We start from the raw sequence: 27,548 nt of genomic DNA on the forward strand, positions 1-27,548 counted from the left end.
CTCCCTGGATGCTGCCAGAGCTATTACTGCTTCTGCTTTGAAATTGGTGGTTTTTCTTGTCAAGGTCTTTTTTCCCAGCATTCCAAGCTGTGCTAGCTGAATTTCAATGTCTTCCTTCTCCCTTCGACTCTCCTTAGAATCAGACTCATTGCTAAGAAATCACAATATGGAGACTATAGGCTGCCGGGGGCCGATATTTATCTGCTTCACTTCAACAGCCAGTACTGTCATTTGTGCTCATTCTTTTTTCTTTTTTTTTGACCCCACAACGCCCTAAGGGCACCTCAGGCTCAATTGAAAGTGAGTGAAACCCCTCCTTTTTCTCAGCTTGGCCTGATGTGTGCTGCATAATCAAGTAGGGAACTTTAGAGAAATGTCTTCCCTGATCACAAGGGGCAGCTCTGTGGTGTGGGGGAGGAGAGACAGAGAGAGAAAAGGGGATAAGGGAGACGTCAGAGTGGTAGACTTAAAAAACAAGACGTTTCTCCAACAACCCCACGCCCCCCACCACCGCCACCACCACCAATGTCACTCCTTACACACACAATCCCCTCCACCTACGTCACCACCATCAGTTATTAACCGCAGATTTACAATAATCCGGCAAGGGGAAGCAAAGACGGGGTTAACGCTGGATTGATCTTAATCGGTAAGAGAAGAAAAGATGAACACTGAGCGGCATCAGCTACTGCAGCATCCAAGATATGTCTTCCTTTTCTAGAAAGTCTCCAGTAGTGAAGCTGGGGATGGAAAAAGGGCTGGGAACCCAAAATCTGAGCAAGAACAAAAATGTAAATCCCAAGTATCGTGTACCCCCAAAAAAAAGAGACCAGAATTTTGGTTCTGTTTTTTGGTTCCTAAATAAGCTGGTGAGTGACGGCTTGGTTCTGTCTCCAGGCTCTCACTGGCTGCTATCTGCTCTGCAGCGTCATCCTGACTCAATCGCACCCACGCTGCACATATTTAGAAAGGTGGAGTCACTGCCATGATGGTAAAGGCTGAGTTACCATACAACGGCTCTTTAGACACCTATGGGTGACTAGATCTATATTTTATAAAATCTCTGTAAGGTAAACAAAGGCTGCTGGGTATAGCTTCGTAATTCAACTTGTATCGATCTTTTCATCAAACTCTCAGGTAGATGTATTACATTTTCACAACACCTTTGCATATTACACTGAGCCACAAGATGTGGAATCCAATATTAATAAGGTTTCCGATGACTACTCGTTCTGAAATCACACATTTCGAGATTTAGTGTCATCACCAAATGCTACGGGGAAAAACAAGCGAGACAGCGAGAGGAATATTGATCCGGATTAAATTAAGACGAAACATTGAGATACTGGGTCTGACATCATCTGTGAGGCAGGAGGGTTAGAGGGGCATGACTGTTCTATCTCTTTTGAGCTTTATTTATCCATAGCTTGCTGAGAAAAGTTCCTGATTTACATGTATTATAAGTATATACAAACATTAGCACAGACTGCCCAGTACATCTACTGCTGCTGTTTCTCTGAAGCAGCCGGGAAGTCTGATAATTACACTCTTCCATCAATAATTCAGAATCACACATTTGAAACCAGTTCAGCAGCCAAAAGAACATCTCTTCCTCCCAAGCTGCCAAAATCTGTCTATTTTTCAAAGCAAATAAGTGTAACAATCCATACAGTACTTTCTCCACGTACTAATATAGAACATATTCTCCTCTGTAGAGAAAGCCAAAGAGTTCCAAAGGATTACTTTGAGATGTAGTTTGACAAGATGTTCTCTTTAATGGAAAGCAAGAAACAGGAGAAGACACAAGTCGCATCACATTTGTTGAGAGCCGACACCTGATATGATGCATTCTTTCGAGCCACATGCTGCGATCCCTTCAGTTTTTATGTTGAATCAGTGTTATTTTACCACAAAGCAGTGGTGATACATTTATGCTTACTTATTATTTATTCATGACCAAAATCATTGATTTTCATTCCGAAAATGTACAACACAGAGTGTGTCTCCTCAGCCTGAGCTCTGAGATATGCTCTCCTTCTGTGAGGAAAATAAGACTGGACAGGCTACAGACAAACCGGTTTTATCTCCCAGAAGACCCAGCAGAATGATTCAATCAACAGACATAGGCTATCCAAGCCTATTACACAGCGGATAAAGCAGTAACCCCAACACACACATACACACACACACCTGCCGATAAAGATGCTCTCTACAGGCTTTGTGCAGCACAGGCCCCCTGTTGCTAGCAGAAACTGGTTCAGAATAAATAACAGTATTTTTCAGATTCTAACAGCATGTGTTCTGCAGTCAGAGTTCACTTTTATTCTTTTTAGAAATCTAGGACAGCAAATTCGCAGAGCCATCTAAAACATTCCTAATATTGGCTGAAATTCAATGTGTCTTAATCTTTCAAAATAAAAGAGAAACTGTGCAATTGTCTGTTATTATTCGTAGGGAGATGTTACGGCCCCTCCACTCTACTGTTTCAGCAGTTTCAATTTGTCAAGCTGATGAGCCGCACCTGAGAGGCTTGGATTAAAAAAAGCCCGACACACGAGCGCTGACTCGCATTTTCACACACCCATCCTGAGTCTCACATTTGTTTGAGTCTGTTAAGTTATAAAGTATCGTTATCTAAATAAATCTGATTTTATTACACGTAAATGTGTCGTGTCTCCCATCTTTGTTGCAGCCTATGAGTCGGGCTGTAACATAGAAGATACAAATAAAATAAAAAAGGTAAAATCACATTTGACATGGACTAATTAAGAATCCCGAATCTAAAGCACAACATTCCAATTGTTCACGCTGTTGTGCTCGGTGCATTTTATTTTTTTACCCATTCTCTTCAAAAACACCCCGCTCTCCCTGCGGACAGACAGTATCGGTGTCAGTATGGAGTCCAGTACCAGTCGTGATGTTATCCAGCTGCAGATGATCCAGTTTTGGCTCGTTCACTGTGTCACTTCGTCTCTCCCCTCCCTCCATCTTTTCATTCTCTCTCTCTCTCTATCTGGGTCTCTCGCCAAATAGACGCAGCCATGCTAATGTAAGCTATTTATCCCGACCCATGCAGTCAACACAATGCCCCTTCAGGGCCACACAGGCTCAGCAACCTCAGCTGACCTGAAGATCAATGACACCGTTGACTCCATGGAATCCGGAGCTGGACGGCTGTATGAATGACATTAACCCCAGATCAGATACTGTCTGAGGGGCAATACACACATGACTTGAATAGAAAAATTATCTCTCACCTTTGATGTTACATTGCAGATTAGGTTACTGTAAGGCAATGAAGAAGAATGAGCTGCAACTACACAGAGAGGTGCTTCTTGGTTCATCTGACCCTTCATATAAGCTAATGGTTGTTGCCATTTAGTGTTCACACAGAATGCAGGGTTCTGTCTAAACCGTGTAACAAAGCTGTGCACTCTATGCGTGCGCCCTTATACCAAAATGCAGATTTTCCCCATAAAATCTTAAAGTGATGCCAGAAAACAATATGTTCTGTTTGTCTCACAAAATATGAAAATCGTGTCAAATACAGCATCATACGGCATAGCTTTGTTTTGATGGAGCTCCGACGGTGGTCGCTGGTGGACGAGTGACATGCAGCAGGCTTACATTTAAACTGTGACTTCTGAATTAGATTTCTGTAGAGGAAGTAAAGAAACACTAACTTGGGATTCATTTGGTGTGTGAGGTGCAATATATGACCCAGCATCTTTAAGACATTAAGAAACTATAATTTCCGCTTCGCTCTATAATAATAATAATAATAATAATAATAATAATAATAATAATTAATAATAATAATAATTAATAATTAATAATAATAATAATTAATAATAATAATAATAATAATAATAATAATAATAATAATAATAATGCTTTATTATCGCGGGGAAGTGGGCGGGCCGTCATTTTGGCCTGAAGTGACATTCATACTATATTTTTCTAGAAAAACCCTTGAATGTGTTCCAAATGATCCTATACGAAACTGAAGATGCTACTCCAAAGAATGCAGAGCAGAACACAAAGATGTTACACATGTTTATTTACCTGAAAAGTGTGTCATAACATCAAACTGTTTTTCAGTTTGTATTTATGTGAATGTAATTAATTGTAAAACATCAATGCGTTGACCTTTCAGTGCAACGGTCATAAAGGATGTGAAACTCTCTATGGAATATCAGACCCAAAGGAACTCCCCAGATATGAACTACTAAGTGGTCTTTGTCACATCATGTATGATGAATTGTGTCATATAGGCGAAGGTCAGAGGAGACTTCACTCCACAGAGAAAGAGTGCTCCGCTTAATTACTTCATCCGTCCACTAAAGATATTGGCTTTCTATAGTGGAGCAGTGACATGCTTCCACTGGAGGCTGCACTCTCTGCTGTAAATAAGAAGAACTACTAAGTGATACTTGATGTTAAAGCTGCACAGATAAGGAAGAAGGGTTCATATGTTGCCATTAGTGTTAGGGAATATTTTGCTTAGGTGTTTAACCTTTGACATAGGTCATACTGTTCTCCTTCCTCTGTCTCTATTCCCATGGCATAGTTCTTTGGCCTTGGGGTTGCTGTAATCTCCCTTAGGAGGGGCAGCTTGGGCGCTTTGCTGATGCCAGTTTCTGACCGAGCACAAGCTGACATGAGATAGTTTATTGCTCAGGGACCTCTAGAAGCCCTTATTTGGAACGTAGGTTCCCTAGTGCACATTATTTTCCCATGTGCGACAGGATATATGATCCATATTTGTTTAGTCTGGCGACTGAAGAATGTTGATTGTCCATTCCGAACTGGTTAAAGCCTCGTATTGTAGTAGAGATTTTAAGAATTGGTCGGGGAACCGCTGTGTCATGTCGTGGCTGCAGCAAATGTCTTGTCAATTTCCAGCTGTTAACTTCATAATAAACCTTCAGTGTTTGCCATCAAAGTTCCAGCTCTCCAATGTCTCTCTGAGTTTTGTCTCCATTGCAGAAGTTTCCATCACAAACAGTGCATCCTGTATCCTGAGAAAACAATCAATACCTTCCAGTTGCACCAAGAAAATCTCAGAGGGAGAGTGTGAATGCATTTACTCTGCATTGGGTAGCCACAACAAAGGGCAAACAATAGAAAGATTAATCTAAAATCGAGCCTTCCCAACAACACTTCCCATGTATCCCCTTACTGGATTATGGGGTATGAATCCAACATTAGGCAGCAGATTAACTGGACAAACTCAAAGTGTAATCAGAAAAGAAGCCTGCTTAATTGCATGGTCAGGAGGAGGAGGAGGTTACCAATCAGAAGGAAACAATCACCGCTCAAAGCTATGAGAGACACAGTAAAACAATCAGGACAGGGAGAGTGGTGTGGCTCAGTGGCTCGGTGCTTACCTTGCTGTGGAGAGTGATCATGCCAGTGGCTATGTGACAAGATGAGCTACTTAGCCGCCCGTGTCCCCATCCCCTCCACCATGCCTACCCTGCCAAGTGTCCTAAAAACTCCGCTTCATTGTCTCCCTCAGAAATGAGCAGAGCTGCTGCTGGAAGGAAGCACTCTCTCCAAGGTGCAAAGAGGGAGGGAGGGAGGGATGGTGGGAAAAGAAAAAGGCTAATTCCCCGAGCAGGACAGGGAGCCATGCAAATGGGACGCCTGGAAGAAGCCTCCCTGCAGCGCTCGGCGGAGGGGTCTTCTCCCGTCACTGTGGCCAGGCTGGGGTTTAATCTTTTAAGCCCTCCCCACCGTACACACACACACAAAATACACCAGCACAAAAAAAATATCCCTTTTCCACCAGCACCCAAACTTGAACCCCACCCTCCATTAGCCTGGCAGCGGGCCAAACGTATCATCAGCACTGTCATAAACATCATCTGCTGTGGCACAGAGAGACATTTTTCCTGCTGGAACCGAAACCCCTTTCTAAAGAGGGGAGCCAAGAAAATGCATGCTTTGCAAAAAAAAGTGCAATTCTGTAGAACACCAACACAGTGATGACAAGACTGTTACTGTGACTGGATTGCTCACTTGAAAGTTGATATCATTCTCCCAATCCGAAATGAATTCTATTCTCTTGGATCTATCTTACCAAAGAAAGCCAAATAAAACTGAGCTTTTCTTTGAACTTCAACAATCTACCCTCCATAGTTAATAAGTTAAGAAAAGGCTACTTATACTTCATTTAGTTTATTAAGAAATAAGCATATTGAATGTCTCAAAGTTCCAGTTTTAAAAAGTGCAATTCAACAGCCAGGGTAAACTGAAGTCACCCGCCCATTGAATTATAAAACAAAGGAGGTAGAGAAAAGCTATTCTCAACTAGACAGTGAACCCCGTACATCTCCAGTGGAGCTGCTCATTGGCTAACAGCATCTTGATGATATAATACTCAGCTGTTGTGAAGGGAAGTCCTGAGGACAGGAGGCAGCCACCATGTTTGTGAACAGGGTTGCGGTCGAATTGTCAGTATATCTTAGGAAGATTCCTAACAGAGTGAAATGACCCGGAAGTACCCAAGTGCAGCCATGATAAGAGCTGTTGTAATTCGTCTAGATGATAGGAAAGGAGCTTTGAAACTTCCTTCCTGGTTTGTCATAGTGTAAGTTTAAGTTTCCTTTTTCCGTACAATTCCAACATGATGAAGAATATATGTTTCACTGATGTCCTCGTTCATAAAGCATAAAACAACTCCATAAGAGCAGAAGGTGCAGAGTAGATGTGCTTTCAGTAGTGCTGTACAGAGAACTGTACAGGTTTCCTCGCAGCAGACGCACGTTAATAACGTCCGCTGGCGCATCATGAATACGTCGGATAGTGTGAGTGCTGACGGAATCTGAAAGCACCGCAGTCTCTTTTCCTAAGTCCTTTTGGATTCTCCTATCCACTATTCCTTAACCCAGTGACGTTTCACGCATAGGTCGAGGAATAGTAGATAGGAATAGACGATGGGAGCTGATTTTTGGACAATTCGACCGTACCCCTGGAGTGTGGCAGTGATTTGGTAAAGGGGCCTTAGAGCGGATTTAGGAGATTTACAGACGTGTACAGTGTGGTCCGCACAACCAGTTAGGTTGAGTTTGAACCAATCTGTCTAAAGACATGCAGCAGCATTTTAAGCACATTTAGTATTGGTCTTGTCCCACATCATGCTAAATTGTCCAAGCTAAACAATAAATAAATAAAGGCTTTGTGCTGCGACAACAGAACACATAGCGATGAATTGATTTATGTTATTGGATTTCATGGTGTTTAATCATGCAGAGGTCCAGATACCCTATAACCATCTATCTTACTAAGAAATGTATGTCCAGCTGGCTCTACGGAAAGAAAATACATCTCAAATGGTCTTGATTCACTCCTAAGGACTTAAGTTATGTCATGGAGGGATTTGGAATGACCCAGACAGGAATGAGGAAGCATTAAAATAGAGAAAAAGAAGATCCTGTAGCATTATCCAAGGCTGTGAGTAACAGTAACTTTGTGGGTCATCCAACTTACATAAGTGATTACAGAAAATAAAAGGGATTATGGAGAGCAAGGTGGGGGGAGCTGGGTGTTTTAGTGCTGAGAGCATTGCATTTGTATCAAAATGAACCCAATAAAAATCGGTTGTCTACAAATGTCTGCACTTAACCTTCAAGTCATCAGAACTAATGGAGCAGGTCAAGAGAGCGGCAGATGAGACTCGAGACCAAAGTCAACATAATGGCTTCCATTTAGATCCACCAGACAGGCAGGAGACTAAAAAAGGAGAGGAATTATGCAAAAAAGTACCACTGTTTTCTTTGGGAAAGCACTCTATTGCTATTTATTAACCATGAGCTGATCCAGAGGAGTGCACATGTGTCAGAAACATGTGGAGAGCAGGGTCGGAGCAGAAGGCTTCAGAGCTCCAGCTTTGTTCTTCCAGCGTGGTTTACTCAAGACTTCTGACTCGGCACAATCCAACCGCTGACGGGAATAAAAGAGGATCACTTCCTCCCTCCTGTCTTTGTTGCAGAGAAGCAGTACAGAGAGGATGAATAGATCTGTGCTTGTTTCCCAACACCACTCTGACCACAACAGACACAAATAGCTAGGTAATTGTTGGTGCTTGTTTCAGTTGGGAATATATGATATGGGGCATCAGACGGGCCAGGGATTTCTTCATTTTTGGAAAGTCTGCAACTGAAAGCTTATTGGATGTCAACTGCATTTTAGATTAGGGAAGAATTTCTGTATTTTGAAACTCATTCAACTTGGTTCTACTTTTTAAAGTAGGACGTCATGAGATTATCTCATTTGGCTGAACTCTCTCCCCTCCTTCGCACCTCTCCACCCTGCCCACACTGGACCTGGAATTTAACTATCAGTAAATTAAGATCAGTAGCTGATTGATAAAGCATCTTACTGTGAAGTGAGAAAATCACTAATATTGCTTAAACTACATTACTTGTGTAATATTTGACAATGATGCAGGGCAAGTGAGCCTCATTTGTGGTATGCATTTCAGTCGTCACAAAACGGCCATGCCCTGGTTTGAGCTCCCTATGATCACACTTGATGTAGTATTGTGGTATTGTATTTATATCAATACATAGGCCTTCATTGTAGGTTTTACCCTCAAACATGCAGTTGTTGGACGTTTTGTTTCATTGTCACAAAAACCCTCGTGTTCCTTTAGCTCTGAGCTGGTTCATGTAGATGTTTAGGTGTCAGAGTAAGAAGCTCAATATGTAGTGAACTGTCACCACAAGTTAAGGACAGGTCAGTGAATTAGGCCTTATTAACGTGCCATACTGGAATAAATTAACTTCCACGGCTAACAGGGCTTTACTGCTGCTGTTTATGGTTGATTGATAATAGGACAGGCACGAATACTCTTTTAAAGGCTTGAGTTTAAGCCAAAGCAAATTGGCCCTGATTGCTCAGATCTGATCCTCACTTTGTCTAAGCCTTTTATGCTGCTCAATGAGTTAGTCCAGGAGAATAGAAGCAGACAATCTGTCCAACCTGTGACCAAGGAGAAGAGTCTAAATTCTATCCAACCTTCCCAAAGAGCTTTTGTGTGCCTGTTAATATGAGTAGCGCTGAGAGGTCTGTGTGAATGAAGCTGCCTTGAAAGGCGTTCAGCTCTCTTGGCAAAGTCAGCTGGGGAATGAGGCAGCGAGGGAAGCACAATTGGATTACTTTGATTACTTGATAGGGGAGAGAAAACAAAAACAACATCTTTCAAAGCTCCAGTGGGTGTTTTTTGGCTTTTATATCATGCAAAAAATCCAGAAATGTTCAAATATTTGCACATATTCAGTGTTCACGTTAAAACCCATTACTTATAGTAAGAAGCTTTAAAGAAAGTAGCTTTCCAGAGCCTTTAATTGGCGCACACATTTGGCAAATGCAAGTCAAACTCATATCACCTTGGGTTAATGTCATTATTCAATATGCAGTTTGCTCATGGGGCTGAAAATGAAGCATCTACAACCACAACCTACTGATCAAAACCCCTTATGCACATGCAGGTTTAGCTTTACAGTATCTTCTCAAGGGTCTGATTTCTGAGTGTATGGGGGAGCGTGTCATTCTGTGGTTGATGGCACAATGACATAAAATTATGCAAATAAAGTCATTACAGAAAGGTCACAGAGACTCTCATCGTATGGTGTGAAGCAGCTTCTGGAAAGAAAAAATCATTGCCACGAGCGACATTTCCAACACTGTTCAAGTACTTAAAACCTACTAACACAACATACATGGATGAGCACTGCACATATAGGGCACAACATTATAGCAGCATACATGAGGATGAAGCTCGACCATTATTGGCATTAATAGGCTACACTGGGCATATAGGACAAATAACACACTGTATATGTGTTAGTCGTACAGTAGTTGTATTCTAAAAAGACTGAAATCAAGCGTGAATATTTAACGAATAGCACCCATGGTGGCTCAAACATGCTTCAATTAGGAAGAATGTAAACATGACAAGCCTTGCGTGATGCCCAGAACAGAGGATAAAACACACACACTGGGACATCCACCTATCCTTTCCTTTCAAAAACCTAGAAACAGACATGTGCTGTATGACCAGGCATGCACACACACATAGAGCAAGCCTACATTGCTTCAATAGGTTTCTCCCCTCAGTTCTGCAGTGCTGAGGCAGGATGTTTCATTCTTAGAGGCAGATAATGAGCTCTTCCCTCTGCAGAGGACAAAATGACAGAGCCAGCAGAGTTGGGTTGTGCTGCAGAATACACACAGTAAACACACACAGTTTACAACCCCCCAAAAAACAGCTAGCAAACTTCTCCAGCTTGCTCTGGCTCTGGCTCCTACACACACACACACACACACACACACACACACACACACACACACAAACACACCTCTGTCCCCGAGCACACAGCCCTGAGGTGCACCCCAACACGACTGCAGTCGGAGTCCTGCTAGAGTTTGGCAGCCAGCTGTGTATCTCTGCTCCAGAGGGCCTCAAGATAAACTGCTAGCGCTGGTTAGCAACCGCTGTCCATGGCATCCGGCCCCCTTCTATCAGAGCCACTAACACACAGGAGCCCCCTCCATCACACACACACACAATGCACTCTCACATAAACATTTAGCTGTCAAATCATAGAGCTCACAACCCACTGGAGGGGGAGGAAAGTGATGAGAGAGAGAGAGAAAAGGGGAGGGGGCTGGGGTTACATGTGCGAGTGGTTACACGGTATGGACAGAAAGCATGGCAGCCACAGTGAGGAGGACAACAAATGACAGAGGGAAGAAGAATAGTTTGCACCATGGGGAGATGTGGCTGCTGTGAGGAGGAGAGAAAAATAAAAATACAAAAACATGCAGGGGTGAGGACAGCCTATGGGAGGGAGGGAGGAAGACAATTTAATCTAGATAGCTGTGTTGTCTGTGTCCAACCCCTCAGCTGGAAATAAACATTACAGTCGCGCTGCAGGAGCCAGCCAGAAAGAAGCAGCTGAGCTACAGCGAAACAAAAACAGCTGCACGGCTCCCTGCCCGGCTGCAATCTCCACCTTCATCCCCATCTTCCTCTCCTTTTGTGCATCAGCTCTTCCTCCCATTTTCACTTCCTGCATTCCCACCCCGTCTTACAATCGTTCCCATACTCTTATTTTCCACCCTCTCATCCATAATGGATAGTTTGGAGATATCCGCTTCCTTTCGTGGGCCCCGTGCCCCTGGAGCCCCTGGAGCCAGTCAGGCTGTATTGATTCCTGCACCAGAGGAGTCATCAAGGCATAGATAATAAGGTTTAGAGTCACACGGAATATTCTGCATCCTTCCCGTCCCCGCCTTGGGGTTGTCAGTCCATCTTCTCTCATCATCTGTCTGGTTTTGTCCAACATAACTTGCATACAAATTAAAATAAAGGTTTGTCAATTAGGAAACATCCAGTCTGGAAGTATTTCAGAGGCACTGTGAACAGATACCCTATTATAATCTAGCAGCACCTGCTCTCTTTTTATAAACGTGGCTATTTAATGCCCCTATAAGCTTATAATACACATCAATATTTACACAGATGCTTTCATTATCAGTTAGTGGCGGTGTGGCTATTGTAAAAGTATTTTGCACTGCATTTTTAGAGAAAAGTCATAGATTTGATTAGAGTTTAATTGATTAATTATCCTAAAATCTGATGTATTTACAATTAAAACATTCCTTTGAGTCTTATAACATTATTTTGCAAGGTACGCACAACCAAACTGAGTCTGTAATAGTAGAATTTGAACACCGTTTGCTCCTAAAATACTTTTTTTATTTACTGTTACTGTGAAATCTTTTTAAGGGAAATAATGGGAACAAGATCGAGCGGAGAGAGAGGACAGTGAGTCTAAATGTGAGTGTCTGAAGGTTTTCATGCGTGTCATTTTCACCCAGAAGGCAGTGGCGGTGTTACACAACACAACTGTTTCCTCAAGTAGAATTTGCCAGAGTTCCACAGAAATTCCGTCTCCTTTAGCGATCGATCGGAGCCGCAGTCTGACGCGCATCGTGTCACTGCGCGCTACTTTAAGGCTCATTACACTGGAGCTCAGCCCTATGCTGTGGCTAGCCTGCCCCTCCCTTGACCCAGGCCTTCATATATAGGTCAACACTGAAGTGACTGACATGTCTCACAAGGCACAATGCTGCTCTTTTTAGGACCAGACAGACCATCACTCTCGCCCTGCAGCATTAGCACACAACAATGTCCGACACAATAGGAATAAAACACAAATATGTTGTTCACTTACATCGACATGTTCTTTTAGGTTAGGAGCCTTTAGAGGAAGGGTCAGTGAGTTCTCAGTACTTCAAGAGGCATTGCGTCTTGGGAGGGTGTCATTAAATAGGGCAATGTTCATGCTCGCTGAACTAAACACACACAATGTAAAGTAGGCAGCTAGATGCAAAGAGACAAGAGGAAATATGGCAAGAAAACAACTTTCCAAGCCGGTTTGATGAGCCTGGAAGGAGATATAGAGGCAATTATAGATTGATTTATATATCATATCATCTCTTTTTTTACTACAGCTTCTTAAAGTTATAATCTATAAGGCTCGGCTATATCGATACATTTCTACCATAGTGTCTGTCTCTTAACAACAGAACATCAATATACAGCCGTGGAAAAACTGGAGAGACCACTTCAGCATTATCATTTCCTCTTGTTTTATTATTCATAGGTAAGTCTCTGAGTTAAATACAGGTTTTTGTATTGTATTCTATAAACTACTGACAACATTTCTCTGTGTTGGAATTCAACAGACACTGGAATGGCTGCCATACATGTAGAGATAAAGATTTAAGAAGCATTTGGAGTGGTCTCTTGTTTGTTTTTTTCCGGGGCTGTGTATTGTGTTATAGTATATTTTCTGTGAGCAAGAAATGAAAAAATAATTAGGCATTAAATAAGACAGTTTTAGCTTGATTAGCAATTGATTTCTTAGAAAAAAAAGAGTTATTTCATAGGAGGCTTCCCGATAATATTCCCATTTGGACATTTGAAATGGGTACATGTTTGCTAAACTGCCATCAAAGAGGGACTGGAAATACTTGTCTATTTAGCTGACTTGTGCTTATAATGCAGAACACACATACTGCTACTACACAGCCATTAGTTACTGGGGAGAAAAAAAAGCAGAAATCAAGCAGTGTGTGGAGCAGACGGATTGTTTGCTTTGACTGCGTGTCAACATTTTGTGGAGGAGGGTAAAGATTACAGCCACACAAACAATAGCGGTGTCTGCTAATAGTCCCCACCTAAAAACTCCTACGGGGAAATCTTCTCCTCTGCAGTTTGTTGGAACAGTCTTCTGAGCAGATGTAGATAATGAATAACCCAGAGTTGAGATGTACACCGGCAATCCACACAGTTATATGATTAAGCTAAAGGCTTGAATGTACAGCAATGATGAACAGACTCTCTATTGTGAGAGCGAAAGAGATCATGTTTTGTTTATATTGTGCATGTTTGCATTTGAGCGCTTTGGAAAGAGAGAGAGAGGGAGAGGACAGTGGGAGAAACGGGGGACCAGGGCTCAGAGCCGTCTGTGACCTTGTTTTCTAATTAAGTGTCAGACCTATTTTTCCACTCCAAAGGGGAAAAGCTCATATCTTAGGGGGTGAGATGGCCAGGAGGCGATGGGAACACACATTCTGCTCCTGCTGGCTGGCTTCTCTGGGTCCCCTCCTTTGCGTGTGTGTGAGCATGTGAATAAAAGTCATTAGATATGCTTCTGTACGGGCTGCTCCTGCTCATGAATACTGCATACAGCTGTGAAAACAGATGTAACAACACAATATAGGCAGGCTAAAATGTCAGGGGTAGATAGATCGAATTGGAGGATGAAACCCTCATTATTGTCACATACATGCACACAGCAGAGCACACACAGTGAAATTGGTCCTCTGCATTTAACCCATCCTAGTACTAGGAGCAGTGGGCAGCTATTGTGCAGTGCCCGGGGAGCAATGGGGAGGGGGGATTGGAGGTGTCCAGTGCCTTGCTCAAGGGCACCACAGCAGGGCCTAGGAGGTGAACTGGGACCTCTCCAAGTAACAGTCCACTTTCATATTTCAAGTCTGTTCGGGGACTTGAACCAGCGACCCTACGATTCCCGGTCCAAGCCCCCACTGACTGAGCCACTGCTGGAGTATTGGCTCCAGTGATCAGCTCCATCTGAATCCTGGCACAAATCCAGTTAAAGAATAAATCAATATTGGGATACAGGATTAAGTATGGCCTGGGACTGTTATTTTTATATTGAGACATCCTAAATGTTGACATTCCAAGGTATTAAGGCAGCAATCCACACTTTTGTAGCCCGGTCAATGCATACTAATGACATTTAAAGCTGATTCCAGACCATTAATCTGCATTGTATATTGTTCAAATGTGACACTGCAAACAGAACCTGAAAGGAAGTGAACACCAGGCTGCCTTTTCATTACTGCTGCACATCATAGCCCCTCCCCACTCTGTCCTTTATCTCTTCAGAAGCAACATCTTAACTGTTGGCTATTCTGTCTTCATTATCCACGTCTGCTCAGAAGAATGTTTGAACAAACTGCAGGTGAGAAGATTCAGGCGGGGGAGTTTTTAAGTGGGGACAATTAGCAGACTGTGTGTGCCGATCGGCCGTAAACTTTACCTTCCTCCACAGAATCAAAGTCAAACCAAACAATCCTCTGCTCCACACACCACAGCTCTCTCTAGCAACTAAAGGGTGAGTGAGGGAGTGTGTGGGTGTGTAGTGTGTAAGAGCAAGTCAGCTGAAGAGATAAGTGTTTCCCCGCCTCGACACTTTTGATGGACTTTTCACCAGCCGGCAATATTGATTGTAAATAAAAAAATGTACCTTCCAAGCAGCTGGGAATAATATGAGACCCAATGCGAGTCAGTGGCGCTCACAGGAGAGGATTTACACGGCAGGAGATACAGCAGTGTATGTGTGTTCATCATTTACATTTATAAATCCGTTCACTGGCATGTGAGGATACACAGAGCCTGAGAAATGGAATCCATCTGGAGATAAATCGATGTTTGTCAGTAAAGCTCAGGTAAATCTGAGTCAGAGCGGCTGGATCAATAGCACCGCATCGATCAGTTAATACCGGGCTGATCATGGCACCACATAATCAGCATGATTACAGAGCAAGCCTCCTTTCTCTCGTTGCTTATGTTTTCCATGGTTTCTGGAAGGATCCGTCTGGCTTTACTCTAGACTTTTCTTATTGTTAGCACAGCCCGTGAAAAGATAATGTTTACTTTGTGTCTGCCCGAGACAATTTGCGGCCCTCAGCCCGAGCCCATTCATTCCCATTAAATGAAAAGATGTTTTTACCTGCTCAAAGTTATATAATAGCAAGAAGCAAAAAGCCAAATGCAGCTAAACACTGTACTTTTGGCAAATAAAATGACTGAATCATGTTTTTTTTTAGGGGTAGTCTTCTATGAGGTTATTACAGTAAGACAATTTACGCGGCATAGCAAAGTTTGAATGTGTATTTGAGGCAATAACAATGAAGTCTTAAATTCCTATGCAGCGAGTGCCCATATTTTGACTGCTGAGAGTATAAACTAGTATATAAATATATATATATTCTGATGCCTTAGGTTTTTATTTTGCATAATCAGTGTGTTGCTGTATGTTTGTACAAGAACAATGCGTCTGGATCCGCCCAGCAGCGCGACCCGCAGCTTCCCTCGCATTATCATGTCAAAGCTCACAGCTACAAACAGACTGTAGCAGAGCAGATGAAAACAGAGGCAGGAGAAAGGCAGAGAGGCAGCCAGATGTATGCCTGCGCTGGACATGCGGAAGCTTTGGGGGCAATAATTTAATTTGTAGAAGCCAGTGTGGCTGACACTGTAACTCCCCATGCCTCTGTAGCTTTGATGCAACGGCAGCCCTGTTGCCAAGGGCAGTGTGGACCAATTTGCAGCTTTAAGAACTTGATAGCAAGCTCCACAGATACTTGTTTACTCGTGGTATTTCATATTTTAAGATGACACATTATTCTGGGAAATGAGAAGGAGAGAAACAAATCCCCTGCCACTTGGTCGCTGAACGGCGTCGGTGCCAGTCTAGAATACGTACAGAACACAAAGTGTTTATGACAACATGTTACCAGATCTCAAGAGCACCAGACGGACCACTTGTTTACTTTGGTAAGCAATTACATAGCGAGTTCATTAAACCAAATCAAACTCAATGAATCCCCAAATGAAATGTCATAATTCCAAGTTGGTTCATGGGATGTAAACTGATAAATAAGTCATTATGTTGTGACTGAGGAAATATAATTACCCCTGAGGATCCTCATTGCATTTAGAGGATGTTGAGCAAGATTAGAGATTTTCTGATAGTTATGCAGAGGCACTCTGGGGCCGAAAGTTCACTCAGACACCTCCTCTAGAGTTGAAAGCACATGAGACAAAGGCTGCTCTGTGAGTCCATGGACTGCAATACTGTATCAGTGGGCCAGTGCTGGTAAGCAGTGCCATGCATATTCATGCCTACCCATCAGGAAGTCTTCCTCCACTACTTGAGCCCCTGCAAGCTCCACAGTCCCTCTCAATGGGTGCACTTGTGTGTAAAATCATATTCCCCTGTTTGGCACTCAAGATCTTCTCGAAAAGCTGCGTTTACTATTTAAAACATCAGCATGAGCTATTATTCAAGAAACCAGAGTATGCCAGCGGGCCAAGATATTATTTGATATATTACAAAGTGTGAACAGACTATCAAATGAATGTTTTCTCTGCTGGAGGTTCCTTTGTATTCATTAAAAGAATCTGTTCATTTATAAGTGCAGGGATATTTGCATGATAATCACTCCAAAAAGGACAGGGCCTTCCCCATGTAGACGTCCATGTCCGGAACACTGTGTCCGTGGTCAACAGAGCGATTCACCTGTGTTTACTGCTGAGCACATGGCCACAGTCAGACGGCCTGTTTGAGAGCAGTGTGTGTTCCGACTGACAATGAGCACAGCCTGGGCAAAGACCTGAGTCATGTGGCGATTCTTAGCCAAGTCACACCATGTGATCATGGCTCATAAGACAGAACAGGTGCCAGCTTTTTTTTTTAAAACCAGAGAAAAACAGGAGGAGATGTTTGGGGGAAAAAAAGTGTTTCAGACATGATGCCAGACCATGATCCAAGGACTCTTTACAGCAGATAACGCTGCGGCTATGATACGGCTGAAGTGCTCTCTCTTGTATTCCAAAATAAAATCGGTACATCCTGACATTATGTCTATTCCAGACGTAAGCAGAAGCAGATGTGTGGGAGCTTTATGGCATTCAGATCACAACGTTTATCATCTCATAAGGAAATCCTCTCTCCTGTTATGAAGCCGTTTACCCACAATGCAGTGTGACTGCTGAAGACACAGCTCTGATCACAGCCCACGCAGCAACAGGGTTTACAGCATCTCCAATCAGGAGAGCTGATCTAGGTTAAGACACTGCTCATATATTATGCTGCAAAGAGATGCTTTTGCTTGACTGCCTTAAGAGTACTCACAGGCCCTTCACCTACTTTGTGTTTACTTTTATTCATGCAAGTGCTTAAGTAAACTGTAGCAGGAAGCAATCATTTAGAACTTTCTTTTAAAGTTTATATTTGTCATGATTCCTGCTGCCTTACTTAGCATTTACTCATATTATAAGACACTGAACATCGTTTAATTAACAAGAACATCTCGTATTGCATGGACTTGTGTCAAATATATACAGCTGCGGAAAAAGTTAAGAGACCACTCCAATGTTTTCTTAAATCTTTATCTCTTCATGTATGGCAGTCATTCCAGTGTGTGTTGAATTCCAACACAGAGAAAAATTGCCAGTAGTTTATATAATACAATAAAATACAAATAAATAATTGAACTCAAACGACGTATAAAAAATAAAACAAGAGAACCTGATAATGCTGAAGTGGTCTCTTCATTTTTTCTGGGGCTGTATAGAGTGTTCCATTAAATAGTTGCAAAATGTCCAGGTTCATGTGGCCTAGCTTTGCTCAAAAGTAATCTGGCCCCTCTGCTGGTAGCCGGGCAACTTCATAGTGATAACAGGAATTCAAGAAGTCACTGATCAATAAATTGTCTTAAAATCACGGTACTATCCATTTTGAATCAAGACTTGATTACATAAATATATATATATACACATACAGCTCCGGGAAAAATGAAGAAACCACTTCAGCATTATCAGTTTATCCGGTTTTACTATTTATAGGTAAGTCTTTGAGTTAAAAAAAAATGTTTTTATTGTATTCTATAAACTACTGACAACATTTCTCTGTGTTGGAATTCAACAGACATTGGAATGGCTGCCATACATGTTGAGATTGAGATTTGTGGTCCCTTATTTTTTCCGGGGCTATATGTATATGTACTATATATATATATATACACATATTTGACATAGGTCCATTTATGACCAGTGCCAGAGGTTTCAATTTTTTTTTGCTTTGGACAGAGCCTGGCTGTTTTCCCTTGCTTCCAGGCTAAGCTAAGCTAAACTACAGTATGTTCCAGGCTCCAGCTCTCAACAGACCGACAGAACAGGGTTATCAATCATTTCAAACCTTCCACAAACTATTTATTTAATAAAGAAGTGTATTAACATTTCACAGCAATTTCCATCCATTATACTACTCTCTTTGACAGATCTACGTAGGAAATGTGATTCATATGTCATTTATCTTCCTGCCTAATGTATACACTCAGGTATTACCCTGTACCGGGTCAGTTTATCATCGGGCTGCTCTCGGGTCATTGTGAACAACAGTCAGTGCTCCAGCAGTCTCTCTAAACACAGAGCAGGTTCCTCCCCCCCTCAATCACATAGAAGAGCAGTGTTTGGCTTGGTGTTGTTGTCCTCTGTTGAAGGGGAATTAAAGAAAACCCACCCCCTCCTCCTCCTCCTCCTCTTTCTATCCATTGTGCGTGTTTGTGTGCGCGTGCGTGTGTGCGCGTGCGTGTGTGTGTGTGTGTGTGTGTGTGTGTTTGTTTGTGTGTGTGTTTGACTGTGATGCTGTGCCCTTCGCTCCTTCTGTCCTCAACACACTATGGCCCTGTGTGAGCAGCATGAGTGGAGCTGTGTGTTGCCGATAAGAGTCATACTGTAGTACTGCAAAGGCGGGGATGTGTATGTTTGTGTGTATGTTTGTGTGTATGTTTGTGTGTATGTTTGTGTGTATGTTTGTGTGTATGTTTGTGTGTGTGTGTGTGTGTGTGTGTGCGTGTGTGTGTGTGTGTGGAAAGAAGACAGGGGGGGCAAAATGGATTCAGTGCCCTTTTTCACAGTCAGATTCACCTCTGGATGCCCTTTCCTCCACTCACCGTCCTTACATCTTCTTCATGAATAATCCAACCGCTGTAAGTGGCCACTACTACGGACACATCTCAGCACCAGACCAGCAAGTGGAGTACGGAAGTTTGCCGTGGTCCAACTGAACAAATGCCATATTAATATGCATGCATGGCTTCATTTCTTCCATAGGATAATGTGAGTGGATGTTGTGATTGCTGGCACCTCCCTCAGTCTAGACGGCCAGTAATGAGAATAATAAGGGGGTTACATCTTCATTATCTGCGGCCTGCTTACTGTTTGTATACATTCCTCTGCAGTGAGGCTGAGATGTGAAATGAGATGAGAAAAATATCTGTAATTAGTAAGCTGGCATCCCCTACTCTCCTTTTGCTTCTTTCTCGCCCTCGCCCTCTCTCTCTCTTGGCATCAGTACGACTTGCTCCAGCAGTAGTGTGACTCGTGCTCGCCCAATTAAAACATAGCGATGGACTACATGTGTTATTTTTTTTCATGGGGTAATATTAGCCACTTCTTCTTGGGGGCAATTTTTGCTGTTGCTAAGTGAAATGGTGAGGATCGTGTGAGCAGCATGAATTAGCAGATTGCAACAAAAAAGCTCCTGCAGCTACAAACAACGCCAAGGAGAAGAATCTGCAGAATAATTAGTGCACAAATCTCTTGCATAAGTCAGCCAGAGTCCCTCAGAATGCTGGTTCCAGATCTGAATAATGATATGCCAACGGAAAAGAACAACCCTTGTTCAGGGACGTTTTAGGGTAGTTTGTCAGAAGCTATTAGAGCTGCATTATTGACCCGCTAGCACTTACAGCAAACATGACGCAGAGGGTTACATCACCTGGTGAGTTTGACAGCCAGATGTGACAGTACTGCCTGACCATGCAGTTGGGAGGGGGGCGAGTACACTGCTCGGACTGGAGAGGCCTGCATTCTTTGACCTCTTTTATCCACACTCATTTGCAATGCAACAAGAGGGGTTGATTTGAGACCTTTTGGAGGGGAAGCCGAGAGAGAACCGGTTTGTTAGTGTGAAACGGAAAACCGACCTGTTTGTCGTGCTCGCCTGCAGCGCATGCTAATGTCACCCACATCAATGGGCTCTTCATGTGGCCATGCAGCCCCGAGCCCAGTAGCTGGGAGGCTGACCGGTGCCACACAAACGCACCCGGCAGCGCGGCCAGAACCAGGAGAGGACAGCGGCGACCCGCAGCCCAGAGCCTGCACCAGCCACATCCTTTATTTCTGGTCTCACTGATCTGAGGAATGAAAGGAGAGCTCCAAATGTTTTGTTCTTTCTGATTATGCCCCCTTCATTCTCTCTTCATCCCTTTTCTCTCTCTTTCTGGATAGCCAAATGGAAAGGGAAAACAAAAAGGCATTTTAAATAAGTGTTGAATCAATACAGACAGGCTGCAGCCAGGCTCCGGTCATTATGGGCTGCATTAATATCCAATCAGCTGGCCCAACACAACCTTATAACTTTCAATCGATCTGTCCGGGAAAACACAGCCTGCACTGAATGACTTAAAAATACAGGGCACACAGCATCACTTCAAAAGAAATGATCACCAGGTGCTGATACTATTGGATAGTAATGGACCGAACTGTGTGGCAGAAAAAATGGAAAATCGAAGAAAATGTGATATTGAGAATAGCAGGACTGTGGGTGGGCTCAGCCGCAGCGCTGCAGGTAAACAAACAGCGAGGCTGAAGAATGGCCAGAGCACTTGCTGAGGCCCCTAGTGCCGTGCTTCCCCTCTCTGCCAGGGGTAATGGGATTTCTTGGGTTTAAATGCACTTCACTCACTCTGTGGAGCCAGTAGGAAGCTAAACTATTGATCCACAAACAATTTAGCTGTCCGGCTGTCCAGGGAGAGAGGGAAAACAGGACACCCCTAAATGTATAATGAGACTTCCCAAGAGCTCGGCGTGCTCAGTATTCGCTCCACGTGCCGGGGGGGCCTTCGCCTCGGTGCTCTCTCCACTATTAGCCTTCTTTCCCTACACTTTACACACTTACAGTCCCTCTGCAGGAGGCTAAAGGTCAGCCAGCTAAAGAACTATGCTTCTCACCAAGGACGTTTCTGATTAGTATAATAAAACATTTGACACCCCCCCCCCCCCCCCCGCCCCTTTCAGGCTGTCACCATCCAGGATGCATCATCACTGTGAGCTGGGATACGATGACGAACAACATGAACGGTGACGGTGTGAGCTGAGGAGTTACATGTTGATGAACTAGCATGTTTGTGAAGTCGCGTCTGCCACAGATGCTCCCATCACCGTAGCAACAGGCCTTGTTCACATGCCCCAAGAGTGGCCTGGCCCCATTGAGGAAGACGGTTTCCTTGTTCCTAATTGGACAGTTCCTTGCACAATTGCTTCTTTATCCCCAGCACTATAAGATTACAAAGCAAGCGGGTGAACTACAGTAAGCTCCCACCAACCCATGATGAATTAAACGGGATTAAATCCAAAACAATGCAGCCTATTTCTAAGAATATAAATGACGACGGATACAGAGGTAATCTAATCTTCAAAAATGATACCAAATACTAGCTTTCAAGAGACGATTAAGGAATAAATGACTGTCAGCTGGGATATATCTGTATAGGTTAGGTCCTGCTAGAATCAAAAAGATGCTTGTTTTCATTTCTAAACTTTCATCATCCAAAATCTCATCATCCTCATCCTTACAATTGTGCAACTTGCTCGAAAAGACTTTATAAACAATCTCTCTGAATCGAGATGATCTGGACTGATGTGTATAATCTGTTTTGGAACGGCATCAAAAGGAACAACGCTTTCAACAGATTCACTTTTTTTAAGTTTTCTGGTTTGGCTGAAATCCCAGGGAACAATTCAGACACACGCACCACTGATTTTCAAGTTGCACAATAATAAAAGTCACGTCTCATAGGACCAAAATAGCACATAGTGACTGCACAGCTTCTCAACAGCGGCGTAAACAATGCATCTCACTGAAACAGATGGCTCAAGACTCCCGTGTGAGAAGTCAGTCCGCTGTGTGTAATACTATCTCTGCTCAGTCGAATGTTAAACGTATACACAAAAGGTGAACCCGACCCATTGAGGAGTAGTTTAATTACGAGCCCTTCACATTAAGATGCCTAAAATTGACAACATAATTAGGGAAAACTGTCCTTTGAACTCGCTCCTCATGTAGTGCCGTCCCTTTTCCTGCGTGTCATCATTAAAAACAAACCTCTTTGCTCAGAGTTAACAACACGCAAAATGCAATTAGCTATCTGACCAGCAAATCACTCCAGAAACGGAATGCATCCCAGGGAAAGCGCGGTAAGATTTTGCCCTGATGATAAGCAAACAAACAGTCGTCTGTGCTGACATTGTAAGGAAGGAAGTCAAATATTATCTGAACGTTAGTGATCGTTCTGGTAACCGACAGATTAACAGGCGAAGGGCACACGTTAGTAATCTCCTTCTAATTGAGTTCATAAATCCCAAAAGATTTACTTTGATTGTAAAGTCTAAAAATATCTCAGAGAGAAAGGAGCAGAGAATATAACCTAGATACAGATTTTAATTCTTCTTTATAGCAGCCCAAATAATGTCTTTGACAATTACAACTGAACGTTAAATGTCATCAGACACACACAGATGGCTTGTGAACCAATACATCAATTATTCACTCAATCATTTCCCCCATCAGTCTCCTTGAACGAATAAAGGAATCCTGAATCTTTTTGTGTTTTGTTTTCAATATTATTCACAGTTTAACTCTTCACATGCCCAAACAGAACACTTACAAATCTCTGGACCTGAAACGTGTTCAGCTGCAAGACAACACTTCAATGACATTCATCAATGTCCTCTTCCCCCCCCTGAGTGACAGGGGGAGATAGCTGGCAATTTCCGAACACTACCTGCCTGTCCGGTCAACATTATCTTAATGGACGGGGAGTAATCTTGTTTTGAATGAGACATCACTTTGGCAGAAAGACAAACTGTAAGAGCCGCAGAGGAAGCTCGGCACTTTATCGCAAACAAAATCACACTGATAAGGAAAAGAGGAACGGATTCAAATGTTCTATGATAAAAGACACTCTAAGTTCATCTTTAGGGGAACTTTGTTTTCGATGATTTTACAACCTAGCCATATCTTTAAAAACTTTTTTTGTTTACCTTGTCAGTAAACGAATAACATCTTTCTCCAGGAGCTTTAAAGCTATAAATAGACAAAAGCCAGCGGTGGATATCAAAAATGTTCTATTTTGGTCTTCGGCATTGTGCTACATTTGTGTGAATCAACCAAAGGTCATTTAAGCAGACTGTTTCATGGACATGCATTTGTATTGTGCGCATACACAAACAAACAAAAAACTACTTTAATCATGTGAGGCTGAATAGTTATTCATTTGGAGTATGCCTTTAAAAGTAACTAGCCTCCTGATGTGCCGGGAGCAAAGATTCAAGATCATTAGATTCAGGTGAAAGCCACAGAAATAGAACAACAGAGTGACCGAGAGAAAAGTCTTACACGCATAAAACAATGTCAGGTGCTTCACGGACCATCAGTGTGGCGGTGTTGAAAAAGGATGATTAATGTGTTTGATCAATAAAAATCTGACAAATGACCATCAAAATGTAATATACTACCACATTAGCAAGAACCAGTAGTGTTCTGCCTTTTTGCATGAAGAAATCATTTTAAATATCAAAAACAGACCAATTAAGAACTCTGTCGATCAATTAATATACAAGTTACTTTAGCGCTCAACAGCGGCTCTCTTTTTTAAGTATTGGCCGTACAATGCACAGAGGTATCGCCAAAAACCTTCCATATCTGAAAGGCTACCAAAACAATGCACCACACAGTTTGGGCTACATCAAATGGCATGTCAACAAGTGAAGTAGAAACATGAGAATTGTTTCCTCTTAGCTCAGTCTCTCACACATAAGACGAGGGTCACGTGCCTGCAGAGAGCAGAGGGCCGCCCACAGTGGGAGAATCAATGCTAGGTCTAGTGCAGAATGTATTCAGACAGCCAGAGATGGCAGATGGGGACTGGGGCCCTTTCTCCTCTACAGGCATGAACAGAGGCGAGGTCTGTCTCTAGGCAAACATAGAAGACGTCATGTCTCCGCCTCACTGCCGTACCATTAGTGGATCTCGCTATTGATTGCCGGTGCGCAAATTGCTGAGCAATCTAGACTGAAGGATCCAGACGAGAGCATGGCATCTTTTGTCAGCAGGATGGAGAAAAGCACTTGCACATGCAGTGAAGACAGTCACAGCAATAAGGGATAGTTTGTGTGTGTGTGTGTGTGTGTGTGTGTGTGTGTGTGTGTGTGTGTGTGTGTGTGTGTGTGTGTGTGTGTGTGTGTGTGTGTGTGTGTGTGTGTGTGTGTGTGTGTGTGTGTTTCTGCACATAAATGTTGAAGGCTGTCTCATCAGGATATATATACTCTCCCAGTGCATTCAATTTAACAATGAAACAAGTCTGCGGTTATACTCCTTCCAGCGTGACGAGCACTGTGTTCAGGGACAGAACACACAGCGCCTAACCAACCCGCCCTGCTGCCCATCAGTTAAAGACTCTTTCCAAAGATCTATCTTGCTTTGACTCTCTGCCCAATCATTTGTCACCCAGGGCTCAAAGGACATCTGGAAACAAATCTAATCTCCTAAAACAACTTTCAAATGGGTTAATCTTAAATGGCAAACATCCAAATGTCTGCTTCGAGCACCAAGCTGCTTGTAGAAGGACTTAATTGCTGATTATTTTAACTAAATGCATTTGACAGATTGACGTAAACATTCTTACACAAGATATGTAAAAGCAGTCTGTCTCGAAATCATAAATAACATGCGGTCTGAGGTGAAGTACAGATAGGGACGTTGGAGACAGCTCTATTTTCTGCCTCAGGTGAAGTTAGCCTGTCTACTACATGACAGATGTATGCGACTGAAGCTTCTAACCAAAGGAAAAGTGAGTGTACAGCTATGTTGAGTCATTCGACTGTGACACTAATGGGGGCTGAGGCTGTAGCCTTGAAATGCATCACAGAACAGCCACATCCTGCAGGGAGCTCTGTTATGTAAAAAGTTTGTCACTCCTCAAGCCACTCGGGCTCTATAGCCAAAAATGCTGGCTGGGAACATCTTAATACAAGATTCATAGCTCCACATTCAAACATAATTCGTTGTGGGGCAAGGGGTATAAATGTAAGATGATGCAGTTGGTTAGCCTACTTCTGAGCAGAGAAAATGTGTTCAGCTAGCATGAAGGAGTGGGACTGTCCTCAGGGTGTACAGGACAGCACAGGATGCATTAGCAGCATTCGAGCTTGCAAGACTCATAAAGTGCTCCACCTGACAGGTGGCAAAGGAATTCCTCGGACATTTTGTGCCATTATTATGGCTCTGATTCAATCAAGGCGACCACACAATAGAAGAATCTGAAGAACGGTATGGCAAAAAATGTAACTCGTACAGATATTTACATAGATAGCTGCAGGAGCAGAACGGGGTCGGACAGGTATCAATAAATCATCTGAGAGTATACACATTTTTATAGGATGAAAGCCCCACATTGTACAGGAACATAAAAGTATTATTGTATGGTAATCTTATACCAATAACCTCCAAACCAGGCACTGATTGAGCTAGTGCTGCCCATCACAGAAGCAAAACTACTCTAGTGATTGTGATTAGCGAACAACAAGGCCCATGAGATGCCATAATTCTGTTCTGGAATGGTGACATTTATTACATTACATTAAACACATGTTTTGCAGGCTCATTAGACCACTAAGAAGTTGTGGTGACTTAAATCTCACTCTGCTGTCTGCTGCAGGGAGCGGTGCCAAACCCATAACCACACTATGCATGTAAACACAGTATGTGGTTTAATAGGAAAACATAGTTAGCCTTCCAAGTATATGGGACATCACACGTTTAAAAAAAAAAAATGACCCCCTACATAGATGTGAAATACAAAAGTAATTTGGGACTTTGTAATTCCCTATGAATATGTGCATACTTGTGTGATTTCTGAGTCATCCTTTTTTTCACCATGTCATTAATGAGTATACAAATATAAAGAATAATATTTATAGAATAATTAAGACCCTCTTTCGAAACATGGGACTTATGGAAGTCTATACTTCAGCAACATGTAAAATGAACAGCTTCTCTTCATTGAAGCCTTCAGTCTGATGAGACAGGACGCGCCCATGACACCTTTTCCAGCACCTGACATCCGGACTCACCCTGCCATTACTAAACACTACGGTTCAATCTTCCAGGGATGATGACACAGCCGAACCATATGCCTCAATCGACAGCCACACTAAGACCAAAACATGCATTTTAGTTCCGCCCAGATGAAAGTGTTTACAGTCGTCGGGGCTTCCTAATCTTTTGGCTGACAGGCAGGCGGCAGTTTGAATCATCGCTATGTCGACGCTGATGGCGTGGTCAAATAAAAGCTGCATTTAAACACTCAGACTTATTGCACGAAAGCAGATGTATACTGCCAAAAATATCCTCACATTTTATCCGTGAATCGACTATTTTTTGGGAGGGAAGTCGTGCCAGGATGTGCAGCAGATCTGACACAGCATCACCCTCAACCACGCCACAATATGTCAGATTTTGCACACACATGATCCCTTTGCATCTGTCAAGACGACACAAAAAATATAAAACGCAGATCCCCATATCGTCTAATTCTGCATTGCGGAGGGCTGCACAAGCTGCATCCCATCCGTGCATCCCACTCAGTCGGTTGTAAACAACACTGATTTCCGAGCTGTCAAAACGCAGCGCCTGGCTTCACTGATAATAATGTCAATAATTCCGTTCTGATTGTTTCTGACCGGTGTCCTTACCTTCTGTAGAGGGCAAATGCGTCCGTCCGTGTGTCCTTCACGATGCTCACACACCTGCTCAGCACCGCATCGCCGGGCGCTCAAGAGCGGGGAAGAGACTGACGGAGCAGCGGTCCTGTCCCCGCGGATTGGATGAAGGGTTATGGCTGTCAACTGAGGGGGCGCCAGACCCTCTTGTTCCGCAGGAGCATGGAGCTGCCACAGTTTTTTCCTCGTCTGCTCCATCATTGGAGGATGACCTGATCAACATTTAAGTGTATCTTATAAAACATTGAATATCTCTATATCTACAATCATCAAATTAAATGGCGCGACCTTGCCTCAGTGAAGGACC

At 42.9% G+C, this 27,548-nt stretch overlaps 1 protein-coding gene across 2 annotated transcripts in view; it reads right to left on the reverse strand.

Annotated features, from left to right (window-relative positions):
• Nucleotides 1-27,345, reverse strand: part of LOC134858106 (contactin-1a-like) — a 66,621-nt gene extending 39,276 nt beyond the window's left edge. The window contains exon 1 of one of the 2 annotated variants that reach the window (XM_063873993.1): nt 27,215-27,345. The gene's annotated coding sequence lies outside the window, so the exon portion shown is untranslated. Of the gene's footprint in view, nt 1-27,202 lie in introns of both variants that reach the window. The other variant, XM_063874004.1, reaches the window with a different exon arrangement.
• Nucleotides 27,346-27,548: the final 203 nt, after the last annotated feature.

This window comes from Eleginops maclovinus, chromosome 2, assembly GCF_036324505.1.
Source record: "Eleginops maclovinus isolate JMC-PN-2008 ecotype Puerto Natales chromosome 2, JC_Emac_rtc_rv5, whole genome shotgun sequence".
NCBI lineage: Eukaryota > Metazoa > Chordata > Actinopteri > Perciformes > Eleginopidae > Eleginops > Eleginops maclovinus.